Source organism: Sphaerodactylus townsendi, linkage group LG14 (assembly GCF_021028975.2).
Source record: "Sphaerodactylus townsendi isolate TG3544 linkage group LG14, MPM_Stown_v2.3, whole genome shotgun sequence".
Classification (NCBI taxonomy): Eukaryota; Metazoa; Chordata; class Lepidosauria; order Squamata; family Sphaerodactylidae; genus Sphaerodactylus; species Sphaerodactylus townsendi.
Window position 1 is genome coordinate 2,418,643 of NC_059438.1, and position 24,296 is coordinate 2,442,938.

The 24,296-nt window shown below is 43.9% G+C and overlaps 1 protein-coding gene across 3 annotated transcripts in view; it reads left to right on the top strand.

Moving 5' to 3' along the window:
• Positions 1-3,555: 3,555 nt before the first annotated feature.
• The window catches only part of CDH8 (cadherin 8), a 260,317-nt gene continuing 239,576 nt past the window's right edge, over positions 3,556-24,296 (top strand). For all 3 annotated transcript variants that reach the window (XM_048515478.1, XM_048515479.1, XM_048515480.1), the window contains exon 1: positions 3,556-4,050. The gene's annotated coding sequence lies outside the window, so the exon portion shown is untranslated. The remainder of the gene's footprint in view (positions 4,051-24,296) is intronic.

A 24,296-nucleotide genomic window follows, 5' to 3' on the forward strand; every position in this document is an offset into this window, starting at 1 on the left:
CGTGAAGTAGACTCAGGCCACCAAAAGCACATAGGTTGGATCCAGACTAAAGGGGCAGTTTCAAGCCATTCCCCCCTTCCTGCTGATGACCCTTGTTGTGTCTTTCCTCATGCTCTCTTAATCCCCAGAAGAAGCATTTGATGGAGAAAGGGAAAGGGAAGCAGGTGAATTTCATTCCACTGAGGAACAATTTGGACTAGATTAGACCTTGGATAGAACAGAAATGTACTTTTTTTTTCAGGTGCCACAAGACTCCTTCAGCTGAATTGCTCCTTGTTCAATTGGCCATCAGTGTTCGCTCATGCTCATAAGAAAGGTCACCAGAGCACGATTGTTCCCTGCCCTTTCAAAATGCACTTCAGGATAAAATAGCATCTTTTCAGCTCATGCAAGTGTCTGTGTGAAACTGGGAGTGTGAATCAGTACAGAGAGTGTGATCTGGTTTATACACGGCATTGACAACCACGGGGGGGTCATACGGATTCAGCATTTGACCTTAACATGGGTCCAAAGCAAACAAAGCTGATAGCTAAAATGTGTTCCCTGGTATCTGTTGTACACTACTTCTCCCCCACCCCCACACACATACACAGAGCACACCAGATCTTTCTGTATCCAGCCATTCATTCTCCCTGCCCTTCCTTTGTTATATTTTCCTCTCTGCTGACTTTCTTCTGCCTCCTCTCCCCTCAGCATCTTCTTGGCAGCTCTCCCACCTTCTCTGCCTCACAGCTTCCCATCTCTGTTATCATTCACGTCCCGGGATTACTGTCCTCATTTGGCACCATATCCTCCCAGACTCCTCTGCTTCTGCCTGCCTTCAGTACCCTCTTACTCTCTCTCTCTTTTTACAACTTCTCTCTCTCCTCCACCACCTTCCTCTCCTGTCCCTTCAACCTCTAACAATGAAGCTGAAAACATACCCCCTACCTGATCTCGGAAGTTAAGAAGGGTCAGCCCTGAGTAGTATTAGGATGGAAGACTACCAAGGAAGTCCAACGTTGCTACACAAAAGCAGGCAATGGGAAACACCCTGTTGAACTCTTGCACTGGAAATCCTACAGGGTTGCCATAAGTTGGCTGTTACATCACTGCACAATGAAGTGGTCCATAACCCTGTGGGCGGTATAGACACTTTTCGTAATTTTGAGCAAGTACTGTGGGAATCACTCCAAAATGTCTGTCGGGGAGATGGGGAACAAATTGCTGGGAAGTTCCATGCATCCCCCTATGATGACAACAGGTGTCAGATGGTTGTTTCCGACTGGGCTCTACCTGAAGGCACAGAGGTGATGCCACCTGCACTTCTGAAGGACTTTCTGCTCCAATGATGTGGAGGGAAGCCAGAATTAGGTCTCTGCTTTGGGGAAAGAACATCCCAAAACACATTTGAAAGCTGTCAAAGTGCCCAAGGGCATCCCTTTGGGGGTTATTGACTTAGGGTCTCACAACATGTGTCCAAGAGATCCAGTCATACACCTCCATGTAGTTTTACACTTCCTTATGCCATCTTCTCACAAACATTAAAATACATTAAAACTGTCATCTTGCACTAATCCTTCACAGTAAAGAAATTAGTCATACTATGGTTTTATTGCCACGCCTTACTGTATATGGTTAGCAGGGCAGTCTTCGAAGGGTATAACTCTGCTTCGGCTGGCATTGCATGGTAAATGTCAGATTCCACCCTCATCACCCAGAAACACACATGAAGTGGCTTAAATGGAGTCAGATCACTGGTTCATCATGCCCATTTGTGTATACTCTTAGGCTCCTTCCACACACGCAGAATAATGCACTTTCAATCCACTTTGCAGCTGTGTGGAATAGCAAAACCCACTGGCAAACAATTGTGAAAGTGGATTGAAGGTGCATTATTCTGCATATGTGGAAAGGGCCTTAGCTCTCCTAGCCTATTCATATCACCTGTCCGTTTAACTGGAGTTTCCAGGCATTGAACCTGGACAAATTTATGTTGTACTGTTTTCTCATCGATGTCTTGAAAGAAAGTCCCCACATTTATCCTCTCCACCATGCTTGCATATTAGTTGGACGTTCATGAGAAGTTTGAGCAATCCAGTCCACGTTGGTGACTCAATGTGTATTCAGCAACAGTGCTGAGTGCCAGTTGCTGAGAGAGAGAGAGAGGAAGAAGAGGAAGAAGAGGTGGTTATAATACCCACTTTTCTCTCCTGCAAGGAATCTCAAAGTGGCTTATGACTGCCTTCCCATCCCCACAACAGGCAACTTGTGAGGTAGGTGTTCTGACAGAACTGTGACTAGCCCAATGTCATTCATTCATTCATTCATTCATTCATATGTGTGTGTGTGTGTGTGTGTGTGTGTGTGTTGCTTATATCTCTTGTTTGTTGACTTCCTAGAGACACCTGTCTGGCCACTGCTTGGGGTGTGCCTGTGTGCTGTATTAAATAGTTGAATCTAAATAGTCTGATTTATGAAGCTTGAACACCAAGGGATAGTAGCTATTCCAGAGGAAGAAATGCACAATGACAGCAAAAATGTTATAACCACAAGCATGCACCTTTTTTAAAAAAATGCAGTGGGAAAGCAGGTGCAATTTGAGATTCGACTGCATTTAAAGCCATGAAAAGTTATTAGGTAACATTTTTAAAATTACACCATGGAGAAAGACTAAGGGCCGGAAACACCTTCCTTGTGGGGAAAAGGCTTAACCATTGGGGGTTTTTTTGCTTTTTTTTTTGGTGGGGGGTGGAATAAGGAAGGATCTGATAGAAATTTGTGCAATCACAAGTGGTTTAGCAAGAACAAACTGAAATAGTTTCATAATTGTAGCCTTACCCCTGGAAACAGACTGGCAACAGCCAATACCCCATTTCCTCCCACAAAGCATAAAATCCAGCAGTTTCCAATGGAATGGCCACAGTTACCCATTTGGTCAGTTATTAAGATATGTAGATGTATAATGTGTGTGCATATGTATGTAGATATGACATGTATACCTATGCGTGTGTGTGCACATAAATATATGCACATCTGCTTATCTATGTCTACAAATAACTGGCCAAAAAAGTGACACAGGGATGTTAAAAAACAACCCCCCCCCCCATAAAAAGATAGAACCTCCTTGCACAGCGGCACTGTACCTCTGAACGCTAGAAACAGCGGGTCTCGGTCCGCTTCGGAGCCGGCAGGTTCGGGTGACGGGTCCAACCCAGCCTTCCTGCCGTTCTTAAGGGACCCCAAGTCGGCTTCGATCCCCACCCCCCCCGGTCTTACGCCCCTTCTCCTCCAATCCTGGTTTGCTCCCCGATTCCCACTCCCTTTGCTTCAGCCTCCTCCTCCTCTCTCCTTTTTTGGGAAGCCGGAGTTACAACTGGGAGTTGGGGAGTGGGGAGAGGGGGGTCGGTCTGAGGGAGGCGGAAAGTTGCGCGCTGGCTGGCTCCGACGGCGAGGAGGCGACCCTTCCCCGGTCTCTTCTCCCCCCCCCCCCCCCGCTTTTAGACCTGCCTCCGCGCTCAGCCCAATAAGAGCCGCCGGGGGAGGCTCCCCCGCTCACTTTTCCTTCCCCCGCGCTCGCTTCCCAGTTCGGTGCGGCGGGCGAGGCGGGCACGTCGGCTCCGGGGCGGCTGAATGCGTGGATATACCGCGGAGCCTCCGCGCCGCTCGCCCGCCCGCCGAGATGGGCTGCCGCAGCCGGAGAGCCGGGCCGGGGGGGAAGGCGCGCCGCTGAACTCCGCCGCCCTCGCCCTTGCCCTGGCCGCCCGCTCGCCCTTGCCCCCGCTGGAGGCGGCGGAGGCGGCGGCGGGAGCCACGGGAGCAGCAGCGGCGCGCACAAGGCGAGGCGACAGGAATCGGGAAGCATGCAGAGACCCGGCGGGAGGCTCCTCCCGGCGCCCGGACCCGCTCACCCGGGCTGGCGGATATTGGCCTGGCTCCCCCACGAAGGCAACCGCGTCTGAGTCCGGGCTGGTTCTTTGGCGCATTCTTGCTCGCCCTTCTTCGTCCTGCCCTCCCTTCTTGAAGTGGGGGGTGATCAAGGCGCCCCCCCTCCTTGGAGCTTGGAAAAGAGTGAGTACCTTCCCTTGGGTGGATGTATATGTATACATATATTGTAAATTCTCCCTTGTAGAAAGGGTACGGCTTAACATCAGAAAAAAAAGGGGGGGCGATCTGTCAATCAGTCATGTGTCTTGGTGATCAATCATCTCTCGGGCGAATCGATTTTCTCTTTTATAGCTTGTGCCTTTGCCTACTTGAACTATTTCTTGAGGGAAATCCTGGTTGAAGATGGTGGAGAGGTCTCTCCGGGTGCCAATTTGGGACTTCTGTTTTTGGAGGAGTTGAGTGTTGCTTGGGGTAGGAGATGCCAACGGCAATGAGCTTGTGCCCCCCCCCCCCCAATTCTATACACCAAATTGACGGTCTCACGTTTTGCTCAGTAAGCTTAGGAGTCTCATCTTCAAACGTGACACGCTGTCGGCTCAATATTGAATAGTAAAGGGGGGGGGGAATCTAAGTAGTAGCCAGAGGTGCAGATGATGGATATAATGGGGAGGGGGGAGGTATCGAAAAGAAGAGATTAGGGGGAGGACCCCCGCATTTCTGTCCATATCGGGTGATGTCTTGTTCCCCATTTTAGGAAAAGAAAAGGGAGCTCATCTAAGCATCTCTTCCTCCTTCCTATTTCTCTGAGCCGACACCTTGAGTTATTCCGGAGTATCTCTCCTACAAATTGTTGTTGTGTGCGTTCCCCTCCCCCGCCCTTTCCTCACTTCCTTGGTTGACTGCTTTGGCAAGGCAGCACCCAGAGCCAAGTGCAACTTAGTAGATTTCCCCCCCCCTCCCATTCCAATCCCTGGTTACTGGCATCCTTACAAGAAGAGATGGAAGATCCCTCCCTGGCTGGCTTCTCCATCCCTCTCTCTGCTCAGCGTTTCTCGAGTTGGGTAAAAGGCTGGGAGAAATAACATGTTCTCTTCCATTCCAGCTTGGCTCTAACAGCTACTGGGTAGTAACATCCCAATCCGGCTGTCAAACAGTCTTCCCCGCTAGGCTGTAGCGAGGCAGTGGCAGAACATTTTGTTCAGCTGTAGAACGGCACAGGGAATGGAGCAGGGCTGGTCCGCGCAGAAAGGGAGTTGTTCCATGTCCTTACTGCTAATTTTTGGAGGGGGTGGGAATATACCTTTAAAAATTGCCAGGGGACATACTCAGGGATCCCTCTGCTATTTGAGGCGGAGGGTCTTCCTCCATCCTCGCTGCCTGCCTAGTACTTAGAAAGAATCCTTTCTCGCAAGCTAGCGGCACATGATAGCCAACAGGTACCAAACTCCGGGCAGCCGATATCCATCTCCAGATGCCTCTAACTTCCCTTTTGCTCAGCTCTGCTGTGCTGAGAAAGAGATGCCAGCGCAGCTCTCTGGAAAGCAGTGTCCAGCATTGAGGCTGTTCCATTGGCTGTCGACCCACAGCTTAGGGCTCCAGAGGTTACTTTGTACTGAAAAGCACCCAAAGGATGCAAAGCTGAACAGACTGCTGAAATGAAGAGGGATCCAAGGACTCGCCTCTTCCCTTCCCTTCAAAGAATGGAGCTGATAGCTGGCAAGGCTGAAAAGAAGCCTGTTAACTTTCTCCATCCTCTTCTGTCAACCTCCCAAAGTCTCTCTCGCCCAAGAGGGAAGAGGAAGCGGCTATCTCGCACTCCGTGATTGGACAGTAAGTCCCACTGGTGTCAGTAAGGCTTACTTCCAAGTAGTGTTAAAGCTATCCTTTTCCCGACAGCTGCATGTTTGTAAGGAACCCTTCTCCTGTTCAGATGAGTCAGAATCGACCCTTTCTGCAGTTTCAAGTCTGCTGCAAATAATCTGTAGATAACACCATGAACTAGAAACTCTCAATGCACTTTTCAGCCTGCATTTGAAAATCGGTCTGTACAGGGAAGCGAAGGAGGGTTGCACTTCTACTGGCTCGAGTCGTCATTCTTCATTAGTTTCATAAATGAAAATGCTTGGGGGGAAAAAAATACAAGGATCTTAGAAGGTGTTACCCCTGAGACTCAGTTGTATTAGTTTCCCAGGCTAACATTCTGTAAGGAGATAGGGAAACAGCATCCGCACTTACGCATTCCATCCCATCCAACATGACGGTTATGCTTCACGCTTTGCGGTGTGAAGTGCGGGCAGTGGATTTCACCCTCTCCCTGCGATACTGCTGTCACCAGAGTCTGCTCTGGGTTTTCATATTAACCTTCTGAAGTGCTGTCTTCATATATGGCAGGCTTTCAACTGTCAGAACCTTGGTTTTCCAATTGTGGGCCTTCTTTTCTCAGAGATCGTCGGCAGTAGTATTTTGTAACTGGCAGTTTGCTCAGAGAAGCCTATTTGCCTCTTCTCCTGCCCTGTAAAGTTACCTGGAATTTGTTCAGGGATCAAAAATTGCCTGGCACGTTTGTGAGTGTTGAAAAAGCACAAATGAGTATCCTTTCCCATTGTTGGTTAAAAAATTAGTGTTTCTTCAGACGTTAAAACATCTTTTCTTGCGGAACATTAAACCACCTTTCCCCCCTGCTGTAAAAATAAAACATTACTGTGGAATCTTGCTTTGACAATGTATCCTAGTATTTTCCAGAACACTTCAGCCATTGCTAGCCCATATTTTCAGCTCTCTTCCAGAAGCTATAAAAAAGGTTGTCAAGGTAGCCCCAGTCTATATCTAAATCTTCCCTTGTCCTTTCTTTTAACATCCCTATAAAACAGCCTAACAGTATTTCATCAAGGCAAAATTTGCAAATGGATGGGAGTAATGTTGGATTTATTTGCTGCCACTGTTGCAAATGTTGTCTGCAAGCTTTATGGGTGTGTGTGTGTGTGTGTGGGGGGGGGGTATTGGTGAAGAATGTGCACCTTCTGCCAACACACACATATAAACATTGGCTTAGAGAGTGCTGTCGATAGGGACAGAGAAATCTCAGTGTTTTTATTGCTCAGTGACCAGATCTCACCCGTTTGATGAGGAAATAAATTGTAACTCCTTATGTATTTTTGCCCTGGGTGTTTTTGTAACTGCTAAAGAAAGTAAGGGTTTGGCTGTTTCCTTAATACTTGCCCATAATTACAGTCCGATTGGTGATTATCTCTAGCACCTAGACCCATATTTTCAATGTGGAGAATGTTCAACTTTTGTCCAAGGGTGGCCCCTTTCCCTTTCTCATCTGCAGAAAAGCTTGCATCTCAGCTTATGGAAGTATGTAAAATCATCCATGGGGCTGTGATTGGAAGATGCTGCTGGTATCCTGTGTGCTTCAGTATCTGGTTTCAGCATATTCATGTGAATGTACTGCATCGTCCTGGACTAGCTTTCCAGCAGAAGACAGGACATGTACTCCCGTTGACCTTTAAGTCATGGTGAAGACTTAACAAACTAGAAAACCTTGCCAGTCAGTTCAATATATTTCTTGAACACTCTTGGTACATCAAAGAGGTGGCACAATCGTTCAGACCAACTGAACATTTGTATAATTTTACTTTCCAATCTTCTAGCAGAGGAATATGGTAGAGGAGTTGAAAGCCAGAGGTCCGTCTTGTGCCCATGGTCATCTCCATAACTGTAAACTGATGTTGGCTTAAGAGCCCACTTTTTTAAGCTGCTTTCCCATTGGCCTTAATGTACACCTCAGTTGTCAGCCACTTTACTGCAATAACAACATTTCTATGAGATGCATCTCAGAAAAAGCTCAGTTCCACAACTCTTCCTTGTTTTGCTTTTCAATTAAATGCAACAGTAAATCCCAGTAAAGCAACTCCTGACAGACAAAATTCACCCAAGTTGTGAAAAGGTTACACTGATGAGGGGGCAGCTTTTCTATCTGTTAGTCAATTTCTAGAAATAGACAACTTGACAAACATTTTGTGATACAGATGGATGAGCAATTAGAGGATTGTTTGGAGTTTTATGGGGAGAAGTTGTACAACTATTGGGATTTTTTTTTCCACTCGGGTTTTTGTGCAGGCATCATGTGAATGCAAACTTGTTATGGTATAACAAACAGCCCCATAAAACAGTACCTATTTTTTTACCAGTTCCTTTGTCTTTTTAATTGACACAATGGTGGATAGAAGTGTTTTTGTATGAGAATGCTGGCATTAAGAACATTAGATGTTTCTTGTTGGATTGGGCCCAGATATTTCAACACCCAGTTCTCACAAGTGGCTACTTAAATGCCTCAGGGAGTCTCACAAAAAGGGCAGATAGCCCTCTTGTTGTTTTTCTTTAGCAGCTGACATTTTGATATATCATCGAAGCATGGAAAATCATGCGAGCTTAAGGGAGAAGGTGTTAGAATGTAAATGGTGGGAGAATACGTTTGTAAACATGCATGGCAATATAAAAGAGTTTTAGTCATTGCACATTCCTGTTTAAAGTTTTATTGCTCACGCTTTATTGAATCAAAAAATAATTCAGCAATCCATTGGCTTTTAAATCTTTACCTTGAGGGACTGAGGACAGAAAGAACTGGAAGATCTCCAGAACTGTAAAATGTGACCTCTGGAATGAGATTCGGGTATAACAAGGGAGAGAAAATGCGAGGAACCTGGCATCTATAGAAGGTCACCAACCAAAATGAGTTCAAGGCATGCCATCTAGGACTTTAAAACATTTTTATCCTTTACAACTTGGTCCAAAAATGCAGGTTAGTGCAAAGCCATATATGGAAAGAAGCAGGCAAGTTTTATCGCTTTTCAAACAGAGTCCAAATTTTACCCATATTCAGAAATCTGAATTTGGATGAATTGGCATATTTTTCCTTCTGAAAATCAATTATTTTCTCCCCCTTGCTCCAGTGAATACTAACTAGACTTGATCAGCTTCCAGGAGAAAACTTCATGAAACACGTTAGCAGTGTCTTGTTTGTGTCTTAAATGTCTAGATCTGTGACTGGGAGTGTTGAAATGCGTATATACTTGCTAGGAAAATTTGGGTTAGATCCCTCTCCACCTGCCAAAATTCACCAAATGTTTACTAACTTCACGTTAGACCTACTTCAGAGTTGCTAAAAAAAAACAACTTGTGAAAAGCAGCACAAAATGACACTGCTTTCTCTTTTGATGTTCTTGGGTCTTCATTGTGAGAGGTGTGCAGTTTCCGCAAGGGGCAAATGTGTGTTTTCAGCTGAAAGAATAAAAGATTCATCTCTTTCCTTTGGACCGGATCTGGAAGAATGAGCAGAGAAAGTCAAAGCTGTAGCCAGCCTTTCTCACTAGGTGGGGCTGTAACATTTCCAGGTAGGGCCAGACCTGACACCCCCCCCCTCCAAGTTGGGAAGGGTGGAGCAATGATGATGAAAAGGAGGGGTATTAAGCCCACAAGCATTGTGGTGGCAGAGATTCAGCCCCTAGGCAGAAGAAGCTGGCCATCTCTGCTTTAAATTTCTCTTTTATCTCTCTCTCCCCCCTCCCCCCACTGTGCCCCCCACCCCACAGTCATTTTGAATTATCACAGTACCTAAAGGGAGATTAAAACAACAGCAACAACAACAACAGAAATGTGCCTGAAATCAACAGGTTTTTTTCCTGTGGATTCTGCCTTGTCATAGTTGGAAATCTTATTTCAGTGGGAGCTTCAAATGGGTAAGGGGGCCCACTGCCCAAACATGGCCTTTTTGTTCTGCTAGTCCAGTAGCACCTTAGAAACCAACAAGGGTTTGGGGATAAAAGCTTTCAAGAGTAAGTCTCCCTTTTTTAGATACAAATGATAATGGAGATCTCTCAATCCGTATATGACAGGCAGGGAAGGGGGTCTTGTAAAGATGGAAGTCAGGACGCAGAGGTACAATGCATGTTGCAACCATGACATTTTGTGCTTCTGTTGAACCCGAACTGCTTAGTTTATTTACAGGGGTGTATTTGGAAAAGAAATTTCTCAATCACTTGATAATTGCCTTTGCTGAATGTCTATCCCAATCCAGTACAGATATGCAGTATGATCCTGCACATGTTTGCTCAGAATAAATTCCACTGAGAGTTTGGTGGGAGTTCCCCCCCACCCCCCGCCATCAAGTCACAAATGATTTTTGGCAACCCCATAGTGTTCTCAAAGCAAGAGACGTTTAGAGGCGGTTTGTCATTGCCTGACCCTGGTATTCCTTGAAGGTCTTCCATCCAAATACTTGCTGGGGTCAAGGCTGAAAGTGTGCGACTAGCCCAGTGTCACCCAGCATGTTTCCATGGCAGAGTGGGGATTCAAACCAGGGGTTCCCAAATTCTAGCCCAACAGCACAACCACTACTACACCATGCTCTCAAGTCAATATACAGCAAGCACTGGACTGCAGATTTCAGTCCTTTAAAGGTGTATAGAACCCATCTGCTAAATGATTCTTTGTGTTGTATTGGACTGGACAAAGTCATTTGGGTGATCCTGAGTTCTAATGCTACCCCCCCCCCCAAATTAAAACACTATCAGAACAAACTGCTGTAGAATTTAATAATCAGAGCAGAAATCCTATCCAGTTTGCCTCTAATGTAATAATGGCTCCAGATCTCGTTCCTAATTTGCTCGAACAGTTGGAGATACTCACCAGATACTTTGATCTAATTTGTGTGGCTTCAAGAGAGGTGGTCCCAGGAGCTTCTGTGTATCACAACTGTCTTCCCATGAGGCAGCTCTTCCAGAGAAGCACGGTTCCCTCCTGAAGAATAATCACCTCTTATCATCTCGATTTCAGTCCGATTTCTGCCTTGCGACAAAGAGGAGGCTGTTTATCGTGCTTGGCTTAATTATGCACATGACAGGTGATGCTGTCTGAAGATAAAAATCAAGGCTGAGACAACAATGCTTTGTGTCATGTGTCAACCGATGATGGGGAGGAAATGATAAGAAAACATGATCTCCGTGGCCTCCATTAATATTTAAGCCATTTTCACGGGAGAAACAGACAGGCACATCTCAAGCTGATAAGGGGCCTATGATAAGTGGAGCCTCAGGTGTTAACTGGTTAACACCTTCCCACAAGCGGAGAGTTCGGCTCACTTTCAATGCGCAGCACAGCCTGTTTCCCATCCGGTCGCCTTTAAAATGATATGGGGCTGTTTGGCTTATCTGACGTGCCATCGTAAAACTGAGCCAGAGACAAGGAGACTCACCTGAGTTATATTTATGGGTCTTTAAAGTGACACTGAACTCCAGTTTTGCAGCTATCAATCCTTTGTGGGGGTCTGGCCTAAGAAAAACCACTTGTATCAGCAAACTAAAAGTGAATTGGGGGTAGGAGAAAAGCATTGCTGAGCTGAAAAACACGTGCACCTCAGCCTGGATGGTTCAGGCCAGCCTGATCTCAAAAGATCTGAGAAGCTAAACAGAGGCTCATTCCGCACATGCAGAATAATGCACTTTCAAACTGCTTTCAGTGCTCTTTAAAGCTGTGCGGAATAGCAAAATCCACTTGCAAACAGTTGTGAAAGTGATTTGAAAACACATTATTTTGCGTGTGCGGAAGGGGCCAGAGTCAGCCCTGGCTAGTACTTGGATGGGAAGGCCAGGGTTGCTGTACAGAGGCAGGCAATGGCAAACCATCCTCCTCTCCCTCCTTTATCTGTGGAAAAGCTGGTTGGATATGACACTTGGCAATGGATAGGGTACCAGTCAAAGTGGGCACCTGCAGAATTAGGTGCATAATACAGCATTCACACCTGCAAACTGTCACAGGTCATTGTGGTTATTGTCACGGGACAGACATGTGTGAGCCAGCTAGCGCTGTTAAAAAGAATTCTCTTAATTCCTCTGTACCCAGTTTCTCTCTGAAATTTAACAATCCCATTTCCTTTCCCCTTTCAAAGAATCTGGAGTCTGTTCCTAAACCGTTCCGTTTGGATCAAAGAGAAATTTGAAGACAGGAGGGTCAGGAAGGGAGGTTCTGTGCTATTTCAGAATTTCACTCTGTCGATGTTCAGAGGCAGGCAATGTCTTCCCAAGCGTTCCCGTCCTCCTGCCAAAGCACCATTTGTGGTGTGTAACATACAACAGCTCACAGGGCCGAAGTTACAAAAGGGTGCATTGATTTCTCTACAAAGAGAAATCATTCTTTTAAAAGAGAAAAAAAAATGGAGAGAAAAAAGGCAATAAGAGGGATCATGGCTATATTTTAAAAAATAAAAGAGAATGTTGGGGGAAAAAAGGAAAGGAATTTCCCTCCCCAGAACATTGCTAGAGCCAGCCGATCGTTCTTCTTAGGAAAAAACTGGGTTTGTCACTGCCTGGAATACAAAATGCCCTGGTGGCTGTTGAAACAGTTCGGTTGCTCTGATATTTCTCTTTGGTCTGGAGTCACTGGGTGATGAGTCAAATGGGGCTAAGAAACTCTATCAATGGCAAAAACAGCAGAATTAAAATGTTAGTTGTGCCAGAAACCTTTTTTTCCTTAAAAAAAACCCTGCACAATTGCAAATGTTATCGTCTTTTGAGTCACTGTTTCCAGAGGGGTCCCTATTTTGCTTGGTCTGGGTTTCTTCTCTGGTTTGTTTTGTTTTGTTTTACATGAGCTCTGGGCCAAAGCAGGGGTAGGCAAAGAGGATGTTTGGCGCTTTGCCTCAGGTATGAAAATGTCTACAACTGACAATGTAAATAGCAGTACTCTCCTTTTAGCACAAGGTTTTTTTAAAAAAAAATTGTTGAAATAGTTCATGACTCATCTAGAATTCACAGATATCAACAGTCAATTCAGCTCTTTTAAATATTTAGTTTGTGGTATTTGTTGCAATCAGGTGGTAGAATGCCTTTCAAACTGGAAGTTATAACCTGTGGTGAAACAGAAACTTATATTATTCATGGGATTCCTATTACCCTACACAAACTACCTGAGGACAAGTCCTTCCCACCAAACAATAATCCAAAAATGCATGATGTGTCACAATGAGGTGGTCTCAACCAATGGGCAGTCAGGGCACCTTTCCTGAGTTCAGTGCAGGGGCTGGGGACTGACTGCCAATGACTCTGCCACCAATCAAGGGAGGTGATGAGAAAAAGAGCAGGCTCTTGAGACCACATGCACCTTCTTCATTTGAAGCTTAGGAAGCTGGCTCCACGGTTATGCCTGGTAATACCTGCTCATTCTGGGGCTAGGGCAGATGGGTCCATAGTGGCTGCTACTCTCACCTGTTCTCTATGGGGACCATTCAAACAGCTCTATGGCAGTAACTACTTGTATGTGCTCCATCTGGGGCTCAGACATCCAATATCTGAAAGGGGTGGGAACACCTGCTGTCCTTACACAAGGGCTGGGGGATCCCTTGTTTGGGCTGCGGATGGTGGCCCTGGCAAAGTGGTGGTGCTGTTAGTGATTCTGACACCCATCCTGGCCCAGGCTCCCAGAATCTCTAAGGCCACCCCTGATGTTGCAAAATACACTAAAACAGGTTACAGGCAGTGAGTAGAACTTTTTTGTTGCTTCTTGTTGCTAAGAAGTGTTCATCAATGTCTACATGGAAAACATTTCCATAAAGGGCGGGAGGAGTGAAGACAAATGGTATGTAGGTTATCTAAATTCAGCAAATACAGCTAGTTTTGGCCCGACTACAGTTCCTGCAAGAATTACAGTGCAGATGATCACCAAAGAGTTATATAGCACTTGAAAGAAAAATGAATTTCCGGTAGCGCAAATGTTGATAGTTGAGAGCTTGTTCCATCAGAAACGTGAGGTGTTGCCATAATGGGCAGCTGCATGGAAAGCTGAAGAGAAACTGTTTGACACAGTGAGACTAAAAGATTATAAGAAAACGGATAGTTCATGACTCAACAGGCACAAAATGTCCAGCTGAAGCCCCAAGTCTGCACATTCGGGTGAGCCTGAAATAGCTTGAAAGAGATAAAGGTCACAGGGACTGCTCTGTTGGATCAGGTTGGGTTCTGTGCTTCAGGGACAGGGTTAATGATCTGGGTCGCTGGGACTTTACCGCTCCCCCCCTTGCTGGTGCCAAGAAAGGGTGGTCTTCTCCTTATGTGAAATCACTTGTAATTCTGGGAGATCTCCTAGCGTACCTGTAAGTGGGCAACATTAGACTGCGAACCCACCACCATGGCAAGATTCGATTGCATTTTGCAAAACTCATCAATAGATTGCATTGTTTCATTGTGAGCGTCTCCCCTCCCCACTCTACTTGCAAGGTAGGCTAGCACCCTGGTTGACTCCCTACAGAGCAAAGAAGCACATAAAGTTCAGCCATTTCCAGCAGTCAGACCTGAATGGCAAGCAGTTTACAGCGCTCTTGTGCCCTTCTCAGCTCTCTCCTTCCTTTCTTTTTGCCTGTTCTCCTGGGTTCCTTTTATCCCTCCTGAAAGGCTTGAGGTTTCTTGTTCCATCCTACTAATAGTTGGTAGGCTGTCTGTCAGGCCCTCCTGGCTTGGGACTGGCCCATCAGGGCTCTAGGCCCTCCTCTCTAACTGCAGCCTGTTCTGGGATATGTTTGGGATGCTCTCCATAAGATACGTTTTAAAGCTATTCTGTTTGGGGCAGGGCTTTGTATAACCTGATAAACAGCAAAGACAACTTGTAATGGTTGTGTCGTTCTGAAGTAAATACGTTCTCCAGTAACTCTCCTTTGATCTTCTGTTACCTCAGAGATAGAAGATGACCTATTTCTTTTAGTGTTTTCTTCCCTTCACTGATGTACTGACCTGTGGCTTTTCTTAGCAAAGCAGAAAGGGAGATATTCTTTCCAGCATCTAAAAGGACTCTCTCACACACATTCCCAAAACTTTGCAACCAATATCTCTCTGTGGGTGTTTCCATTCTGAAAATTTCATTCAAAATGAATAAAAGCATGAGGAGTGTTTTCATGTAGAAGTGACCTTTCAAGGCGACCTTAACAAGGTTGCTAATCATACGATGTTTTGAAGGTCATAGGTTGCCACAGGTTACCGTAGAGTGGAAGTGACTGGACGTTGTGTAACACACAAAGCCAGGCACATTACTATGCTCCTAATCATGCATCAGGTTCCCAAAGGAGATGAGCACACTGCAAGGACATTTCAGGTTCAGCCAACTTTCATCTCACTCTGAGTGCTTCACGGTCTGCTCTCTGAATTCAAAACTGTCAACATGGTCCCCATTATTTCCTTTCCCTCTTACATTAACCTGGAACATGTTCCTTCCTCCAAGCCTGATGAGGGTTGCATTCAGAAATCTGAAAAGAGTCCTCATTCTCAAGAAGTGCTAAACACTAAGTTTCTATTGTTAAACCCTGGCAATTTTTTCACAGTGCTTGAGATGGGCAAGTTTACAAAAGAGATCTCATTTCCACAGATAGCAGCTCTACACAACTTGTGATCTATCAAATAGAATGCAGCTGACCGGCCACGTTGGACTCGATAAATCAGTTTCTGCTCCTCACCTGTAACATTATTTGAGAAAGTTTGTCCTGCCTTTCCACTGATGTAACCTACAAGGCAGTGTGATAAAGAAAATAAAGCTGTAGAAGATATACTGGGAGGTGGCATCGAGGAATGGCTAAGTGGTGACCCTATTTGTTATTAGTTCAAGTCTCATTTCAGGAATAAATTTGCTTGGTGGCCCCAAGCAACTTTTTCCTACCTCAGCCTCTGTTCCTCATTGGCAACAGAGGTGGGGATGGATAGTAATACCGGTTTTCTTTACAGGCATATTATAAATATTTGAAAAGCCAAGCTTCTTTAGTTCCTGTTTAATTGAGCGAATTTCTAAAATAAATTCTGAAACTGGAACATTAACAGTTTTAAGAAAATTTTCAATTTCTGCAGTTGCTCTGCATCTTTCCCCTTCGTGTTAGCAAAGTACACATGTGGAATGATCAAACACTGCCAGAAAAAGCAACCCTGGTATGATAGTAGCTGAAAGAAGGTGTAGGGTGCAGCCCAAATATCCCAGAACCGTAAAGAATATAAATGTACTATCACCCCTAGCTATTGCTCACCAGCAAATCTCTAATTACATGAGCACAGCTTACCCATGTAAGTAATTTCACTGGAGGCGATACTAACATTCTGCAGTATATTTATTTATTTCTCTCACACAAGGGAATAGCATAGAGAACCACTTTGTGGGGTTTTTTTTAAACCCAAAGATACATTTCTTCCCCAGAAAGCTTAGCCTACTTTTAAGCAACTTGCAGTGAGCTACAGTCACAAGGTAACATGAGGAAATGTGTTGAATAAAGTGTAACAGGAGCTACTGTAATAAGCTCACATAATTACTGAGACATAGCACTCGGGTTTCTCTGTTAAGGGAACTACCGAATATATTTAACTTACACATTTGTACACAGCAAGTTAACAGGCATAATGCAGGAACAGTGAACAAGAACTAGTCACCTGCAGGAAAATGATAGCGTCGGTCTTGCACTAGGCTGTGTATTTCTGTCATAGAATATTGTTTGGATGGGGTGGGTGAGAGAAGAGAGTGTTGTCAAATTTTCAAGAGACGGAACAGCATGGCATAAGCAGTGCTGTTGCCGGTGTACCAATACTAGCAGCAGACAAATGTACCATCATAAAAGGACTGAGGTTAAAGAACAGATGGAGCTGCAGGAAGCCAAAAAGACTGTTAGAGCTGCTGAGGGAAGAAAACGTGAGGATGACTAAGGCCAGAGTGAAGAGATATAGATGTCACCAAGAAGACAGAGCCTGCAGGTATCAACAAACAAGCAGGAGGGGAAAAATTACCTTTGTGACAGAGTTAGGCCCAGTCTGTAAATACCTCAGACTAAGATGGTGTTCTGAGGTAATAGGATGGACTGTATCATTTCAAAGTATGGGGCGGGGAGTGCCGCTGTTTAACGTGTATGTAAAGTGCTGTCAAGTTCCAGCCAACTTAAGGCAAATTGATAGGATTTTCAAAGCAAGAGAGCAACAAAGGTTACTCTTGCTCTGCACAACAACTCTGGCATTTCTTGGTGATCTCCCATCCAGTTACTAACAGGGCTGTTCCTGCTTAGCTTTTGGCAAGATCTTGCTAGCCTTGGCCATCTGGGTCAAAGACCATTATTTAATAACCACCCCATATAAACAGATGTCTGCAAGTAAATAATGAGCACAATAGAGGAAAATGTCCTAAACTCACCCAACCCTCACTATGCCAGTTTTCCAGAATTTTTTTGAAGCAGATACTTTTTAAAAAATCTTCTCCTTTACTCTGAAGTGGTAGAGACCATTTTATCCTACTGAAGTAATGCAGTCCATTCCGGAGCCTCCCATCTCATTGGCCTCTTCTGCCCATGCAGAATAATGCATTTTCAATCCACTTTCAATGCTTTTTGCAGCTGGATTTTACTGTGTGGAATATCAAAATTCACTTGCAAACAATTGTGAAAGTGGATTGAAAGTGCATTGTTCTACATGTGCAGAAAGGGCCATTCTCTTGCATGTGTGGCCAAGGGTACATATGTACCATAGTGAGGTAGTACTGGGCATGCTGAGGTGGTAGAATGGATAATGCCACTTCAGACTACAAGGGAGGGATTACATTGTTCAAAATTCCCATACATTAAGAATGGTAGAAATTTGGGGAAGCTAAATGCTGCGTTACCAAGGGATAGGCTACAATTTTCCCATTGATGCACTGTTTCAGTATTTGCAGGCAGCTTCTCCCTGATAAGAGGGATGCTGCAAATTTTACCTTTGAAAATTCAACACTCAGTTCAATTCAGTTTCCATTTGTACTTATCAGGAGCTGTGTACTACCTGTGTCCTCTTGTGAGATGTGTTTGTCATGTTCATATAAACGTGAATCTTGTAAAATCTGTTAGTCAGTTTTTTCACACTAGAGCTGTACATGCATGGAAAAGATGTGTGTTGCTCCTTTCACACAACATGGTGACCATGCGGATCAAGATTTACCAATCTGCTCATTTACAAATGTGGTGGTACTGATTGTTTTAAATATGTGTCAGCACCCCTGAACCCAGCTTTGGCTGGAGAGAGTGTGGTAGTAAATCAAATGTATATATCATCGTCATTGTCGTATGGTTGGTTTTCCTTATACACAGTTGTAACATTTGGAAGAGTCTAAAGAGACGAAAAAGGTGTGTGTGTGTGGGGGGGGGGGAATGCACACCACCCTGAGCTCCTTGACAAAAAGATGGGATAAGAATATAGTAATAAAATAAACTTCTTTCCTTATTAAAAGACTGTTAACTCTAATGCGTCTCAGTCCTGTTCACATGTTACAGAGAACACATATACATGTTGATACCATTGTTTGAAAAAAAAAGAGCCAACATTAGATACAAATGAAACTAGGCACCAGTACCTGGATAAATATGGGGTTTAAAGCAGTACATGATTTGAAAGTAACATTAGAATGACGCAGTGTTTAAAGAATAATCAAGTGTACATTCTATATAGATTGTACTTTCATTCACTGTAACTTGTGAACTGCTCTGTACTGTGGTCTTGGCTGTGAATGCTATTTTCTGGTTTCAGTTTTATATAGCTTACAGTTTTTCTGACAAAAAAGAAATTCCCCAAAAGAAGAAGAAGCTGAATGCAAACTGAGAAAGTTATAAAAAGATCCTGACTGGAACACTTGAGGTTCTTTTAAAAACAAACAAAAAACTTCATTGCTACTACTAAGATCACATCAGTTCTGCCCGGTAACTAACAACAGGATAATTGACTGCCCTTTTTGACAGACTGTCTGATTGAGAGCCCTAGTGGCTGTCCCTTAGCTTCTTTCAGACAGAGCTATCAAACAATTTTTTTTAATTGTTTAGCTGCAGTAATGCAGTGTATTTCAATAAAATCAATGTTGCAGCATTTGAAATGTAACAACAAATGCCTGCAAATTGACCCAGTACACCGTAATGAATTGGTGGGGTCAGAGGCTTATCTATGGCTTCTAATCACAATGATCAACAAGACATCAGTGAATGCAGAATGAAATTAAAAGTGAATTGCTCCTCGTCGAGTAGCCTTTCTTAAAGGAGCCCTAAACATATCCCAATAGGATGACAGTCTCAATGGGCTGTCAGATAATTTCATCTCTGAAGACTGAGGTGTAAATTGTTGCCCTGGATTAAATCATGAAGTGGGTTGCTTGGCCATACTGGCATTTTGTGAGCTTCTGTTGGTAGACTACTTATATAGTACACCACTTTTTACTCACTTTATTAATCCTAGAGTAGTAGAACAGGTCTGTTTTTTGTGTGTGGTGGGAATACTTTTATTTATTTTTATTTATTTTTTAGGCTTTTATCCCACCCCATCCCCGGAGGGCTCTGGGCGGTGTACAGCAAATAAAATAATAATACAGAGTAGTTAAAACATTAAAAGCAGCAACAATTGAATAATAATTATCAAATAAGAATATAAGTGGGTCCAGCATCCTAATTTTTTAAAAATCCCTCCCCTCCCTCTCCCCAGAGGGAGGCATGGTGGCCTCGAAGATGTCAAATGACCCAGATGTCGGGGTCAGGCGAGGGCCAAACAGGGAGGGGCTCCAGATCAGCGGCCGGTACCTCCAAAGGCCTGGCGGAACAGCTCCGTCTTACAGGCCCTGCGGAACTCACCAAGGTCCCGCAGGGCCCGGACAGCTGGAGGAAGAGCGTTCCACCAGGCCGGGGCCAGAGCCGTAAAGGCCCTGGCCTGCGTGGAGGCCAGCATCATCATCGAGGGGCTAGGGACCACCAGTAAATTAGCCTCAGAATACTATCTGCAAAACACTTCAGAGTTGAACATGGTTTCTTCCAGTTCATTGTCAGCCAAATAATTCTGGTCACCTTGTACGATGCAATATTTGGCCATAAAAATATCAGTGTGTAAGCGTACTGTATATAACTGTGAGGGCTTAACTCTGGAACATCAGTGACCTGCCATATATAAATACCTCACTACAATAAGAAAGTATAGTGGCATGATTCATATGCACCTGCAAACTATAGGAACCAAGCATGGGAACCATGTGATCCCTCTTCCCTCTTTTCCTCAAATGCAGTGATCTACTAACTTCCTATTTTGCAGAAAAGCAGTCATTACATCCCAATAAGGAAACTGGATTGTACTTATCTCCAGGATTTCAAACCAGTATCCCACTACTGTTTGGAATCCTAGCTTGGAAGGAAAGCAAATATTCAGCAACTTGGGCTGGATCCAGCAGTTTGTAGGCACAAGGATTGCATATCTTTCCCATGGTTCACTGTCTCTGTAGTTTTTTCTCACATTGGCAAAGTTGATTCTAGGGCCTTGGTGGCAAACCTTTGGCACTCCAGATGTTATGGACTACAATTCCCATCTCCTTCCAGCATGGCCAATTGGCCATGCTGGCAGGGGCTGATGGGAATTGTAGTCCATAACATCTGGAGTGCCAAAGGTTCACCACCACTGTTCTAGGGTTTTGGTACACTCATGATCTAGTTTCTTGCTCATCTCATATGCTTGTCCTCCTTGAATTATCTGTAGTCCCTTTTCCTAGTAACCTCCTTCCCCCATTTATATTTCTCTATTTCCCTATTATCTGTCACTTTCCCTCCTGCCCTTTCTTCCCCACTCGGTTTACAGATTCTTATCTTTCCCTTTTTAGCTCCCTTCTTCCAGCTTTTCTTCCTCTTTACATCCTTCCTTCTTCCTCTCTGTACTCTGGCTTTGCTTCCTTTTTTCCCAATTTCCTTCTTGTACTTCCTACCAGCCTTCTACTTAACCCCCCCCCCCCCCCCCGTTCATCTCATATTTCAGAATGAAACTTCATCAGCCATTTGGACAGCCTAGGTGACAAGTATTGTCTTTGTTTGCCCATCCAAGATGTCTGCTAATCTTTAAGATAATTGTGTACATTTCAGTGTATATCTGCTCCTTTAAAAAATAAAAATAACAGATTTTCTGCAAATCTGGGGTTTCCCCTGATTCATAGAAACACTTCCCCTTTCTGTACCTGTCTTCACAGTGTGGGTTTTTTGAACTGCACTCTGGCCTCATATTTAAAATTAGATACACATTTGCCAGCATATACTATTAAGACAGCATGTATAACAGTATAAATGTGTACAAAATAATCTGTAAAACTGAAATCAAACAGCAGAAGACACAAACCATTAACAACAAAGTTCAATTTTTTTAAAAAATAGAGAGAATTTATTCCCCATAAGGCAGTTGACCATTGCACTATATCCAGACTTTGTTATAGCAAACTTCTTTGTTCTTGTTCTTTGTTGACCATTGAAAGCTGCTCTTAGAGCATGTTTAAAACACACACACACAGCTTACAAAAATAGGGGCAATTTCTGCCAAATGTGTTTCTTGGCATTGAAAACAGGCAAACATCTACCTACTGTCAACTTGAATTTACAAGCATCTATTTATATATGTCTTCTGGCCTGTGTTTGCTGAAAATAACACACGCTCAGAGTTAGTTTTTAAATGGGAACTCCATTTTAATATAGATACATTGTCCTTTCTTCCTCTTGTGGCCGATGCCACTTTAGTGTGCCCGGCAGTACCAGGTTCTCATGCAGAGCTATTCTGAGATTGGATTCAATCATGGCTAATGAATCCTGATGCAATAGAGATGGCTCAATGGGAACTTAATTGGATACTTCTGAGTGAAGAGAAATGAGTCTAAATTTCCTGTCAAATGTGGAAAAAATTTTTGTAAAAAAAATTAAAAAGAGCACAACCTGGATGAACACAGAGCTGCAAGCAAATTCCTTTCTCCTACTTTCCCTGTGCCAACCAGCAAAGCAATAATGGTTAAGAGCAGCAGACCTAATCTGGTGAACTGGGTTTATTTCCCCATTCCTTCACACGAAGTCTGCTGGGTGACCTTAGGCTAGTCACAGTTCTCTTAGAACTTTCTCAGCCTCACCTACCTCTCAAGGGCTCACTCTGCATGGGCCAATAAACACGCGGTTAGAGCGGCAGAAAAACATGTTTTGAGGGGACACTTCACACAGATCCTATCCCTAAAGAGAATCTGCCCTGTGTTATTTCCCCCTAACCAGGTTTTTTGAGAATCATGCTATTCACAGGTCTTTTGAAAAATCCCGGGTTGCAGCCGCTTGCGAGCAAACAAGAGCATCAGGTGCTTTATTCGCTTCCATTTTCCTTTTCTGAATTATTTAACAGCTTACATCTGCATAGCCATGCAGGTGCAGAGGGTCGTATCATGGTATTGTGAGACATTAGCATGGTTATGGGGGTTCATTTGGGCATTCCTGCGTAGCTACGCATCTGTGGGAGGTTAATAAAAAAAGAGATGCGCCTCTGTGCAAAGGTGCAAAAGCAACCAACATTGTTTCTGTGGGCTCCAATTGCTGCCTGCATGGGTGCGTGCAAATGCGAAAACAGGAAAACGGATTACTTTATCCCGACTGCAACCCGCTATACATTTGCTGGGAGGAGTGGGTAAAAATGTCTGTAGTGTGGACGGGAAGGGAAGGCAATTGTAAACCACTTTGAGACTCATTAAAAGTAGAAAAAAGTGGGGTATGAAAACCAACTCTTCTTCTAATGATCACATGCTAAGTACTCTGAGTACATTCAAAGCTTTTCTCATAGAATCTGAAGCCAAGTCTGCTACCGGTAGGTCTCATCCCTGCAAATTTGACCTCAGAATCTTTGTTTTGATTTGGCTTCAGTCTTGGACAAATCAAATTAATCGTTCTTTATTTTTGTTCCATTTTTAAGTTTCCACCCATTTTTTTCTAAATGTGTGCATTTCCTCTAGATGACCTTCATAAAATTGCCATAAAGTTATAACTGATCTCCAGGTGACAGAGTTCAATTCACCTGGAGAAAATGTCCACTTTGGAAGGTGGATTCTGTGGCATTATATCCCATTGAATTCCCTCCCCTCCTCAAATCCCACCCTCCTCAGACTCCCCTCTCAAAATGTCCAGGTATTTCCTGAGCTGGAGTTGGCAAACCTATAGAAATCACCTTCCAAAGCGGTCGTTTTCTCTTGAGAAACTGAGTTATGTAGTCTGGAGATCAGTGGTGTAGCACCAAGGGGATGTGGGTGGTGGTGGTGCGCGATGCACTGGGCATGTGCTGGTGCAGGGGCCTGTCGGGCATTCTGGGGTATGGCACGGGTGCGGGGTGCGCGTGCGCCCTGGTTGCAATTCCCCCTCGCTCCGGCCCTGGTGGAGATCAACAGTGAAATTGGGAAACTTCCAGGCTCTTTCTGTGAAGGCATCATGCTTTTTGAATTAATAGTCCTTCTGTCTGAGGAAATCATCCATGGAATCCAAATATCATACAAATGAAATCAAAACTGTACAGTATGAGTACACTATACAAGCACATCTACAAAACCAACAGTGGAAACTAAAGCCACTCAAAATATAACAACTGACATAAGGAACATTCACCCAGCCTTGATTTATATGCACAGTCAACTGAATTGGCAAAGAGGTGAAGTGGTTGAATGGACTTCACTGTTGTAGATTATTCATGGCGGAGTACCCTGGCTGAATTGTCTTCGACTTTAAAAACTCCCTGAAAGTAGAAAACTATGGCATGCAAGAAAGCCTTAAAAAAGCCTTAAAATTGAACCTTTCTCCAAGCTTTTCCTTTGATGGCAGGGAATATTTTGAAGGAAGATTCAGAACTTATTATCTCCTAACTGTTCTCTGAAATGTTACTCTATCACCTCATTCTACTCTATGCAAACCTGGTAAGCAGCAGGCTTAGTTCCTGTTGAGATGCTGATACTTGTTGGTGTGGATGAATAGGGGGAACAAAGGGGGAGAAGCATCTCAGAACCCTACAGGATTGAGCTTGGTCCCATCATTTGGCTCATAATTTTTTTCTAACACCTGTGGACCCTGCCGTTCCCCCCTCCCTCTTCCTCCCCACTTTCTTAGGGGACCATGAGTAGGACGCCATTGGTAATTCTGATATTAAGATGCTGCATTTTAATTGGGGGTTGATTTTAATATATAGAGCCATATTTAATGATTATCTATAACTTGTTTTTATTGTGCTCTATCTATTTGTTTGTTCACCGCCCTGAGCCCTCTGGGGGAGGGCGGTTTATAAATACAATAAATATAATAATAATAATAATAATAATAATAATAATAATAATAATAATAATAATAATAATAATAATAATAATAATAATAATAATAATAATAATAATAATAATAATAATAATAATGCATCAGGTTAAAGGTTCAATTAGGTTGTGCTGCTTGTCTGACCTTTTTGACATGGAGGACAGTGGGTTACAGAAATAAATAGGATAACTTTTTGATTATGTAGTGCAAGGCTCTCCAATCTTTTAGAGCCCATCAGCAGCTTTGGAATTTTGACACAGGGTGGTGGCTGCAGCCACAAAATGGCTGCCAGGAAATGATT